This window comes from Sinocyclocheilus rhinocerous, unplaced genomic scaffold (genome assembly GCF_001515625.1).
Source record: "Sinocyclocheilus rhinocerous isolate Xijiao unplaced genomic scaffold, SAMN03320098_v1.1 scaffold1549, whole genome shotgun sequence".
In the NCBI taxonomy this organism is placed as follows: domain Eukaryota; kingdom Metazoa; phylum Chordata; class Actinopteri; order Cypriniformes; family Cyprinidae; genus Sinocyclocheilus; species Sinocyclocheilus rhinocerous.
Window position 1 is genome coordinate 164,166 of NW_015633205.1, and position 11,538 is coordinate 175,703.

Sequence of the window (11,538 nt, forward strand, 5' to 3'; positions counted from 1 at the left end):
CCCCGTCTTGCTCGCCTCGGACAGCGGGAGAGATGGTGAGTCCCCGCAACATCATTCTAACCTCTTCCTTGACCTATCTCAGCAGGTGACAGGAGGCGGGTCGTTCGCCAAGGAACAGCGTGAGGACGACCGTCTAAAGCACTGCTGGACGCAAGTGCGCATGATAGAGGGAAAGGAGACACAACCGGGGCCCCATCCTCTCCCGCATTTCATCGTCCGAAACGGCCTGCTCTACTGTGTGGCGCGGCGAAGGGGGGAGGACAAGACCCTATTGGTGGTGCCACGGACGAAGACGGAGACGGTGCTGGAGTTGGCACACTCGCACCCGCTGGCCGGCCACCTTGGAGCGGCCAACACCACCCAACGGGTCCGTGACCGCTTCCACTGGCCGGGACTGGAGGCCGAAGTCAAACGTTTCTGTCAGTCCTGCTCAACCTGCCAGAAAACATCCCCGAGGACGCCTCCCCCTAGCCCGCTGATTCCCTTACCCATCATCGAGGTGCCCTTCGAGCGCATCGGGATGGATATCGTGGGGCCGTTGCCTAAGTCTGCCCGGGGTCACGAACACATCCTGGTCATCGTCGACTTTGCCACCCGGTACCCAGAAGCAGTGCCCCTTCGAAAGGCCACCGCCAAGTCCATCGCCCACGAGCTCTTCCTGCTCTGTAGCCGGGTAGGCATCCCCGCAGAGATACTGACCGACCAGGGGGGACCCCCTTCATGTCCCGGCTAATGGCTGACCTGTGCACTCTGCTCAAGGTGAAGCAACTGAGGACCTCCGTATACCACCCCCAAACTGACGGCCTAGTTGAACGATTCAACCAAACCCTCAAACAAATGCTGCGACGAGTGGTAGCTGAGGACAAACGAGACTGGGACCTCATGCTGCCATATGTACTATTCGGTATAGGGGAGGTACCTCAGGCCTCGACCGGCTTCACCCCTTTCGAGCTGCTGTTCGGACGCCAGCCCCGGGGGCTGCTGGATGTGGCAAGAGAAGCGTGGGAACAACAGCCCGCGCCCCACCGCTCCGCGATCGAACATGTGAAAGAAATGAGAGAGCGAATCGACCAGGTCATGCCATTAGTCCGGGAGCACCTCACCAAGGCCCAGCAGGCACAGCAGAGGGTCTGCGGAGGGTGCTGATGGAGCTATGCAGGGCTGGGCTCACCGCCAACCCCCGCAGTACCTGGGCTTCCAGGTCGGACGGGGCCTAGTCAAGCCCCAAGAAAAAAAAAAGTTGAAGCAGTCCAGTCCTCTCCGAAACCCAGCACGAAGTCCCAGGTACGAGCCTTCTTGGGGTTGGCGGGGTACTATCGCTGTTTCATTCCTAACTTCTCCTCCTTCGCCGCCCCCCTGACAGACCTGACCAGGAAGGGGCAGCCAGAGAAGGTGTGCTGGACACCCGAGGCGGAGGAGGCCTTCCGGAATATGAAGACAGCGCTCACCTCGGAGCCGGTTCTGCGAGCCCTGGACTTCAGCTGTCCCTTCCTGCTGCAAACGGACTTGGAGCCATCCTCTCCCAGGTTCAGGAAGGTGAGGAGCATCCAGTCCTTTATATCAGCAGGAAGTTGACCCCGGCCGAGAAGAATTACGCCACCGTGGAGAAGGAAGCTCTGGCCATCAAGTAGGCAGTCCTGGAGCTGCGCTACTACCTCCTGAGCCGTAAGTTCACTCTTGTTACGGACCACGCGCCCCTCCAGTGGATGGCCCGTGCCAAAAACATGAACGCCAGGGTGACGCGGTGGTTCCTTGCGCTCCAAGACTTCCACTTCCTAGTGCGACATCGGGCTGGAGTGGCCAACTCCAACGCCGACGGCCTCTCCCGGATTTGGTCAGCTTTTGCAGGTCTGTCGGGGGTCACTCCCCACCCACCAAGTCATGCCATTAGTCCGGGAGCACCTCACCAAGACCCAGCAGACGCAGCAGCGGCATTACAACCGAGCCACCCAGCCTCGAGAATTCCAGCCGGGAGACCGAGTGATGGTCCTTGTCCCCAATTCAGCCTGCAAATTCCTGGCCAGCTGGCAAGGCCCGTGTACTGTCACAGTTAGGGAACAGTTAATTAAAAAGTCAGTGAAAGTGATTTTGTGCCTCTTTGAGATGGCACAATAATGTATCGTTCACTTGCAGAACACAAGCTTCTAGAGGGCACATAACTCTGAAGTAATTAATTTAAGTAAAGGGGTGCAGAGCCAGTGGTGGTTTTGTAGGCAAACATTAATGCCTTGAATTTTATGTGAGCAGCTACTGGTAGCCAGTGCAAAATGATTAACAGAGGTGTGATGTGCGTTCTTTTCGGCTCATAAAAGATTAATCTTGCAGCGGCATTTTGGATTAATTGTAGAGGTTTGATAGAAGTGGCTGGAAGACCTGCCAAGAGAGCATTGCAATAGTCCAGCCTGGATAGAACAAGAGCTTGAACAAGGAGTTGTGTTGCATGTTCTGAAAGAAAGGGCCTGATCTTCCTAATGTTGTATAAAGCAAATCTGCAGGACCGGGCAGTTTTAGCAATGTGGTCTGAGAAATTCAGCTTATCATCAATCACAACTCCAAGGTTTCTAGCTGTTTTTGAAGGAGTTATGGTTGATGAGCCTAACTGGATGGTGAAATTTTGATAAAGTGATGGGTTTGTTGAAACCACAAGCAGTTCTGTCTTAGCCAGGTTGAGTTGAAGGTGATGGTCCGTATTTCAACAAGAAATGTCTGTTAGACATGCTGAGATGCAAGCAGCTATCGTCGGATCATCAGGATGGAATGAGAGGTAGAGTTGAGTGTCATCAGCATAGCAGTGATATGAAAAGCCATGTTTCTGAATGACAGAACCTAGTGATGCCATGTAGACAGAGAAGAAAAGTGGTCCAAGAACTGAGCCCTGAGGCACCCCAGTAGCTAGATGTTGCGACTTGGACACCTCACCTCTCCAAGATACCTTGAAGGACCTATCTGAGAGGTAAGACTCAAACCACTGGCGTGCGGTTCCTGAGATGCCATTTTCCAATAGGGTTGACAGGAGAATCTGGTGGTTCACCGTATCAAAAGCAGCAGACAGATCCAGCAAAATAAGTATAGAAGATTTGGAAGCCGCTCTTGTCAGTCTTAGGGCTTCAACAACTTAGAGCAAGGCAGTCTCGGTCAAATGTCCACTTCTGAAGCCAGATTAGTTGCTGTCCAGGAGGTTGTTCTGTGTGAGAAAGGCAGAGACTTGGGTGAACACAACTCGTTCAAGTGTTTTTTGCAATGAAAGGTAGAAGGGAAACCGGTCTGTAGTTCTCTAAAAGAGTTGGGTTAAGAGTGGGTTTCTTAAGAAGTGGGGTTATACGAGCCTGTTTAAATATATGCAAATATATTACCTAGTCTTAGCAGTGGGAATTCATGCTTAATTCTTCATGGAGACACGACCCTTTAAATGAAGTGTTTTATCAGAGGGCTAAAGTCAGGGTAGAAAATGGTCTTTTATTTCTACATTTTTTAATGTAAAAATTATACTAACTTTATAAATGTACCTCAGGAAGCATTATAAAATAATAATAAAAAATGCAGTTTGATAGTGTATGCTCCACAGTATTTACAATTTTATATGGAAATCAATTTATAAATGGCCTACTTACAGTATATCTGTCTATGCACAATAAACTGAGATACTATAGAACGTTTTTTGTTTATTTATTTTATTTTTTAACACAGTAGTAAAAAAAACATATTTAAGCATAGATTGTTGTCTAGCTGTGAAAAGAAAGAAACAATAAAGCAACTAATTGTTTTCTACTTCAACTCTGTTAAATGTGACTATAGGTGCTCCAGCTGAGATTGCTGGCTACATAAGTGCTAAATGTACTCCCAGATCACCTAGCTGAACTTTGCTCAGGCCTGTAGTAAGAATTGGGGAAAACAAGCTGCACTGAATGAGCATTTGTGAGTATATGAGAGCTATTATTTCAATGAGGAGCACATAATTTGTTCACCCCTATTTGTTAATTGGGCCACTTTGGACGTGGCTGAATTAAAACCATTACTATGTAGTCTAGATGAAGTGAAAGATAAAGGATATGAGAGATATGCTTCATATATGTTGTTGATAGTTGTGTGTGCATTTGTGTTCTGAACATGATCTTTGGTGTGTAAAGACAGGATGGTGCATTTAAAGACATGAGGTTCTCTGTGCTGAATAGTGTTTCAATTACCCTGTATTTTGGACTATGTGTCGACAGGTGTGTACTTGTATTTGTTGTGTGAATTTGTGCTTTCTCCTAGGCCGCTGCCTGCAAAACTTTCCCACCTGCACTGCATTAAGTACCTCGGGCAGCATAATGAGTTGCAGGTGTGTGCGCTGGTCAGAGATGAGTGGCGCGCAGGTCACCTGCTGTTTGCCATTTGGCGTCAGTGAAAGCGGGCAGGACGTGAGTTAGGACTGGTAACAGCTCAGCACTTGGCATGCCATTACTGTCTATCCTCCAAAACAATAAGATCCCCAATGAATGCAATGAACGAATGAATGAATGAATGGCACTTTTCTCTCATCCATTGTCATGCACCCTGATTATTGTTCATTATTATTCTGCTTTAATTGCCGTATTGGCATTTCACAGCAGGAAAATGACTAAAGAGATGCTCTGTTCGACGAAACGCAGTAAGAGTAAATGTGACAGTTGGTAAAGAGGAAATTGACATTCGTGTCCACCTAATTGCTTGATGAATAACTTGAGTTATAGACACTGTCATCCACACATTGCGTTTACCTCTGTTTGCCTCGATGATGAAGAATCTGTTCAGTAATTATGCTTTATGTTAGGCGGACAACTTCTGCTTTAATACAATTAAGCCATTCAGCAAGCAAAGTGGAGTGTTACGTTATGGAAAATTATAATTGCTTAGTGCCTAAATACTAGAGTTTAGACTCAAATTGAGGTTGAAGCCTGTTTTCATCATGGTAAAAATGATTTCTGCAGATGCTTGAGGCACAATTTGGAGTTCTTCAGATTTCCACTACGGTGAAATAGCCTGAAGAACCCCAAATTGTGCCTCAAGTGTTTTTCTTTCATGTTTATCACTCCGGATAAAAAGGGCCACCAAAAACAATTACATTAAATCTATTACATTTGCATTTTGGGAACTTTTCTATTATTTATGATCTGTTTAGTTTCAAAACTGAGACTAGTGTATTTCGTTCTAAATAAGGAGTTATGTCATTTTGTTTGGGTAGACATAAGACTTAGACCACTTAGACAAGAGATGTTCACAAGTCTTTAACTTGGAGTCCGAGTCAAGTCTGAAGTCTTTAACCTGGAGTCTGAGTCAAGTCTCGAGTCTTTGGTCACAAGTCCAAGTCGAGTCTCAAGTCATTTAATGGCTTGTTAAATAAAATCCCATTCATAATCCTCATGTACTGAAATCTTCCTATTTACAAAGCTGTTTTATAGGCTATAGACAAAATATATGATCTATGATCTGCTTTGTAAAAAAAAGAGGTGTTAAGATGTAAGGTTAATGTACATCCAGTCTGTTATGTTTTAATCCATTATAAGTCAAGTCAAGTCGAGCTTTGTCATTCCGCTACATGTGGGGACATACAGTGGAACGAAATGGTGTGCCTCACAGGACCACAGTGCTACATAAATACAGACATACAACAATGAAGTAAAACAGTATAAACCTATACACAACTACCCTACTGATCATCCCATGATTCAGGAGGTATAGGTGATCATCCCATGTTTCAGGAGGTAGAGGTTTGTATGGGGTTTCAGAGGGGGGCGGGGTGATTTGAGTTCAGGGCACTCTCACAGCCTGGGGGAAAAAGCTGTTGAGCAGTCTGGCGGAGTGGGCTCTGATGCTCCGGTACCGTCTTCCTGATGGTAGGTGCTGGAAGAGACTGTGGGAGGGATGGGTGGGTCCTTCATGATACTGCTGGCTTTGCTGGAGCATCGTGCAAGGAAAATGTCCAGGATGGAGGGGAGAGGGGCACCGACGATCTTTGCAGCTGTGTCCACTGTCCACTGGAGGGTCTTGCGGTCTGCTGCACTACAGTTCCTATACCAGACAGTGATGTAGAATGTGGTGAGGATGGGTGGAAGGAGACTTGCTCTTTTCAGCCGGCAGGGGCTTACCATGTTCAAAACAGTTTTTCTGTAATCAAATTATATAATAAGAGTCCAATCTACCATGACACATAAGGAAATATGTGACACAGATATTACAAAACCATACAAATAAAGTATTTCTTTATGACATAAGTCAGGGGTATTCAATTAAAGTTCCAAGAGGCGTGGCCTCTATATTTTCCAAGCAGAGGTCTGGACAAAAAAATAAGAAAATAAATAATAATAATAATACATTTTTACATGCATTGTATTTTTACATTTAGATACATGCAAGGCCATGTGACAGAATAAAATACTGTTTTTTCAGGGTTTTGCTGTTACTGCTCGCGGTCCGGACGGATGCCGGGGTGCGGATGCGGTCCGCCTTTTGAATATCAGTTATATAAGTATTTAAGGATAAAAGACTCGAGTTGCTTTTAAAATTTTCATGAGTCCTTTTCCTCGAGTCGAGTCAAGTCTGGAGTCATAAGGTCGAGTATGAAGTCAAGTATGAAGTCTATTGAGTCCAAGTCACTAACTCGAGCGCCCATCTCTGACTTAGACATAAGGTATTTTAAAGAAAGATGTCTTTTAAAATACAATCATTGGGTAAGATGTTCCTCTGTACAAAACAACCACCAGTATAATACTCTGAGCTCTATGCTAAATATTAACTGCCCATATGAGGGGAAGAAGGACAAAAAGATCATGATCAAGAGGCTGGATACAATAAGATTAGATAAATAAGATATTTATGATTAATATCACCTTATAATATGGAATAATGTACATAACAGACATTTAAGGGAGACGGTACAGCTATACCACTTATTACACTGCATTTCACCACATAAATAATTATGGCAATAAAAGATATTGATTTAAGATGAAACTGTTTTAAAATTTTAGTTTTTAAAGCTTGTTAGTTATCTTATAATCCATTACAGTGTACAAAACAGTTGTTGCAAAATGGCTGCAGCTGTATTTGTATGAAACAAGAGAGAGCAAGTCGGCCATACCAGGATGACACAATTAAATAATTGTACACATAATATTGATTTGAGTTTTAATATTTCATTAGCTAACCAAGAGCAAAACTTCCACAAAGAAAAACTGTTATTAGCAAGCGTATAATGCAGACATCAGTTACCTGGATGAGCCTGTGTTATCAGCTTTTACCGGTTCTTATATAGGAATAACATACCTCGGAATGTCACGACTGACCAGTCAGAATCAAATATTCCACAAAGCCATGTAATAACATAATAATATTCCAAAGCCATGTTTCCTTATGTGGCCTTAGGTATGCAGCACCCATTACAGTGTCACTATAGATCAGGACTTTCTATTTGCCTCTTTTTCTCTTGACATGTAATAGGCCTGTTGAACTCTTTGGAATGAAATGATCATTTGATGCCTGACATGCATAATAGGGAAAACAGATGGTCATCATGCATTTTAAACAGTTAGTAGTCCATAGCAAATCTTAGTTCTCAGGGTGTGGGCCAATATGGAGACTGAAAGTCCAGGCAGAGTAGCCTATTTGAATTTACTCATTCACAATCGGAAGCCCATGTGTGAAAGCACTTGACAGTTTTCTGCCTTCCAACACATAAACACATAAATCTCTGTCTCTGAAGAGAATCTGACACTTGATTGCTGCTCCTGTGTCCATGGTGTATGCAAAGGCATCGCTGGCTCTAATAGTACAACCCTGTGCCAGATGTCAGTCCCATTCATTTGTGGGGCAGAACATGCACCTGTGATCAGTCTCTATCTGTCGACTGACATTGTCATAGTGCTGTGTGAAATAATAGATAAATAATTTCTGGTCTTGCCACAGATTTAGCAAATAAACCAATTGATTAGCAGTATTAGTTTTTGAAGGTGAAATTAATGATATTTGTAGTGAAAATGTTTGGTTAGGTTAAGGGCATGGTACACACTGACCTATGATGACATTATGGCTGTTAATGCCATGGAAAAAGACATTTACTAGCTAACCTGGATTTATTTATTTTTCTTCCAGTTTAATAAAACTTCAGACAGTATTCTGATGTCTTCAAACATACTTTTTTTTAGTAACATCAATTGAGCCTAAAAATAACAATCCACATTAAGACACATAGCAATCTAATATCTTCAGGGCTTTTATAGGGCTATTTAATCATCTGTCAGCTTGAGCTGAAATGCCTGTAATCATTTCCATATCCTGTAAACTGAATCCCAGGTGTCCTTATGGCCATGTGTGAAGCAGAAAATTGAAGAGGCATTCCATATTCTAGTGGGTAAACAAAAGGACGTGTTTTTAATAAGCCAATTTTTCAGCAGGTTATAAAGCTCTACAATACATCTATGGTCAGAGCAGAATAAGTGTCAGAGTGCATATGTACACCAAGACATTTTGTAGATGCAACATTACTGCTAGTCACTGCTGTGCCGCTAGGTCTACTGTAGCTGAGGGTACACAGAAATTGGTCAAAACAGTGATCACCACTTGTTAAAGGTTTCAGCAAAACCTTGTTTGGCTTTGGTACAATGACATAATAAAAGGGTCATTAACATCTCATGATGTCTCATGAAAGTGCTGTAACCACACATAACTATTAATGTCATCTGTGTGACATTACAATGCTTTAAACAGCTTTTTAGTCTTTTATGACTCTTTTAGTCTCTATAATAGTCCCTTGATGTGAAAAGTTATAGAATGAAATGATGTTGAGCAGTGACAACCTGTTTAGTTAAAGTACTCTATTATTTTATGATTAGTATAATCTACATTGTAAGTTTTTTTATTTTTTTTTAAACAAAATACTTCCAAGGACAAAGTTCAGTTCATGGTGATTTTTCCTACCATGTTGTCATTGATGTTGCATTTTTGTTTGTAAGAATTTATATTTATATATATTTTATTTTAATTTAAGTTAAGTTTATAATTTAATACTGTTTTTGTGTTATGGAATGTTGTTTTAAGAGATTTTTTAGGCGAGAATGTCCTTGTTTGGACTTCAAATATGTGGTCTGTTAATAAAGATAACATCTATTTGAAAATTTGCTTCGACGTTTTTGGAGATGTGAGTTCAGGACGTCAGCGGCCATTCAGAGCTCATGAACCTGACCAAGAGCACCTCACCTCAGCCAGATCTTCTGGAATTTACCAATGACTCTGATGTCTCTATAGTGGTTAAACATGAGATATATTTCGTTTTTGGTAAATCTAATGGACAGTCTTTGGTCAGTGTGTGTTTGTGATGGTGGTATTTAGTTACATTGTTCCGCCATTAGTTGGCGACAAGAGACTGTTTTACGAGTCAGCTCTAAAGACTTTTAAATTGAAAAAAATACTAAAGCCCAAAACACACTACACAATTTTAGCAATCCTATAAGATCACTGCATGTCACACTGTGCGACATGGATCTAATAAACTTGGCTACGACATGTGTGTAGACTATACAATGATGACACCTATTGACTCGTACGCTACGACGCTTGTTACTATAAAAGAATAAAACGTCATCAGCATGCTGGCTATCTCTGGTCACAAGACAGTGACAACGGCCGTCTTTGAACCTTTCTCACTGGAGCACCGATTAGGAGCCATGATCACAGAAATGCCACGATTGTTACATGATGCCAATCTTTCGTCTGGGACAGCCGAAAATTGTGCAGTGTGTTTAGGGCTTAAAGGGCAGTTTTGATCAAGGAAGTTATTTTTTCTTTTAAAAAGCTTGTACGCAGCCAACCAATGCACCTAGCAGTGCTGTCATCAGGAATCACCCTTAACAGATGAAAGGATAGTATGAGCCTATAGGACATTCAAACTAATGTTTTAATGAGAATATGAAATCGATCTGAAGAATGAGTGCTGGATCAGATGCAGGTAATCACACTCACTGAGTCAATCTCTCTCTCATAATACTATATACACAGCACACTGCTTTTACTACAGTAATACAATAAGCTTTTAATGAAGCAACTCAACATTCCTTCGTTACTTCTAAAGTGACGTTTTGGAATTAGTAATGGTGGCTTGAGCTCAGCTGTTAAACTGTCAACTCTCGATTGGAATCCGTGGCAGAAGGAAGTAGTTCTGCACAAAAGAGGGCTTTTAAAGACACTCCGTTGTTATTTTTTATGTATTTACACACGCGTGCCGTCGAACTGTTGTATAAATTGTAACACTTGGCCTATCAAAAAGGTAGGGCTACACCAGGGGAACACCAAAGCATGATTTCTTTCCCTCCAAAAATGTCGGATTCAAAACACACAGGGAAAAAACTAACAGAGACCGAAGTATAATTGCCAACTCCAAAGTGTATTGTACAATTTCAACAAAAAACAAACAACATGTACAAAATATACAAGTGTGTAAGTGTGTTTATAAAACGGATAGTTCCAGTCATTGATTCTGATTGGTTGAGCTGCGTTCGAAGTTGTTGTAAATTACTCTACAAACCTACACCTTTGTTTACGTCTGTTGTTGCTCGGCAACCACTTTGTTGCAACCACAACCGTTTCTGAGGAACTACATTGTTTGGCGGAAGAATAATGTTTTTATTAATATCATTACATTTTATTTGCTTTGTTTTATTTTGTGAAACCTTGCTACATATATGGTATAACCGTTTAATAAAAGCAATAAGCCCCGTGAAGCCATGGTTTACAGTGAATTTATAACAGCTAAGGGGCTTTTAGGCACTCTGCTTCGTGTCGTGCCTAACAACGCCGCTTAGATGTTATAAATTCACTGTAAACCACGGCTTCTTGGGGCTTATTGCTTTAGTATGCGTGTTTTTTAAAAGTCCGCTCCTTTCCAATGTATGCGTGTATGAGAGTTTTTATCGGCCTCACCGGGGATGCGTTAGAGTAGCCTACTTCGGGAACACGAAGTAGAACAGCGCTGTCCTGTGACAGAACCCGAGGCGAAATAATCCAATTTTCACAGTTTATTTCCACAAGGTGAATATCAAAAAATCAGTCAATAAAAGCAAGGGAAAAAGAACGATCGTTTGCGGTAATTAAACTGAGCAATATTAAAGGGATAGTTCACCCAAAAATTAAAATTTTATGTTTATCTGCTTACCCCCAGGGCAACCACGATGTAGGTGACTTTGATTCTTCAGTAGAACACAAACTAAGATTTTTAACTTAAACCGTTGCAGTCTGTCAGTCATATAATGGAAGTGAATTAGAATCATGGCTTTGAGAGTCAAAAAAACATACACAAACAAAACCAAATTAAACCCTGTGGCTCGTGACGATACATTGATGTGTAAAGACACGAAATGATCGGTCTGTGCAAGAAATTGAACAGTATTTATATCGTGGACCATTGACACTCCTAATTGAGATTGTAGATAGAGTGTCAATGGTCCATTTGAGAGTTAGGTGGTGGTAATGCACTTATAAGTCTGCGATCTGCCGTAAAGCAAGAAGAAGAAGACGCGTCAAGCGCCG